Genomic DNA, 984 nt, shown 5'->3' on the forward strand with positions numbered 1-984 from the left:
CACTGAATCTTTTAAAAAATGAAAAAGAAAAAGAAAAGCAGCTCCAAAGATAGTCTTATACCATTCTTTAAAAAGGAAACTGTTTCATTTAACTTTATACCCACCCCACACTGCAGTTTCAAAACAGAGTATTTAATAGTCATGGTCATGAGCATTACACCAAGATGAGGTTTTCTATTTTGCTCCCATAGCTTCTGGTTAACAGAAAACACATGCTTCTTTTATTGAAGGAGTTTGGTCCAGCTGATGTTAATGTATTTCTTCCAATATTTTTGATCCTCATCTTTGCTTCTGGAGGCATTGCCTCAGGTTGACTACCTTCATCTTCATTAAAACCTGCTGCTACGAAAAGAATTTTTGAAGCAAGAGTTGGAACAGGTTCTTTAGGCTTACTTAGTCCAAGTTTGGTGGATATGGCTGATGCTTTCTTTGTCATCTGACTACCTGTGGCAGATCTAAACTTGATCTTTGTAGGCTTTGTTGGGAGGACTGCAGCTTCTTTTTCAGCTGACGGCTTCTCAGTGCTGTGACCAGAACTTTTCCCTCCATTACTGGAATAAACAGCCTTAGTTTTCACAGGTTTTTTCACTTCTTCTTCAGGTCTTCCAATGGCTCCAGCTCACTGCAACTTTTCAGCCTTCTCCTCTCCCACCTTTCTATCTGCCATTTTCCCTGCTATGGCCTACCCTGCAGCCAAGCCAGGCTCTTTCAGAGTTTTTGATGTAGGTGCTTAATGCTATGAAGTTTCCTCTTAGCACCACGTTTGCTGTATCTCAGATATTTTGATAGGTTGTGTCACTATTATCATTCCATTCAAAGGAGTTTTAAATTTCTATCTTGATTTTATTGTTGACCCAAAGATTATTCAGGAGTAGATTATTTAATTTCCACATATTTGTATAGTTTTCTTTTTTTGTTTGTTATACTTTAAGTTCTAGGGTACATGTGTATAACGTGCAGGTTTGTTACATATGTATACTTATG

At 37.7% G+C, this 984-nt stretch overlaps 1 pseudogene; it reads right to left on the reverse strand.

Annotated features, from left to right (window-relative positions):
- Window positions 1-132: 132 nt before the first annotated feature.
- LOC108525483 (PEST proteolytic signal-containing nuclear protein pseudogene) lies at window positions 133-667 on the reverse strand (annotated as a pseudogene).
- Window positions 668-984: the final 317 nt, after the last annotated feature.

This window comes from Rhinopithecus bieti, unplaced genomic scaffold, assembly GCF_001698545.2.
Source record: "Rhinopithecus bieti isolate Rb0 unplaced genomic scaffold, ASM169854v2 scaffold_58973, whole genome shotgun sequence".
In the NCBI taxonomy this organism is placed as follows: domain Eukaryota; kingdom Metazoa; phylum Chordata; class Mammalia; order Primates; family Cercopithecidae; genus Rhinopithecus; species Rhinopithecus bieti.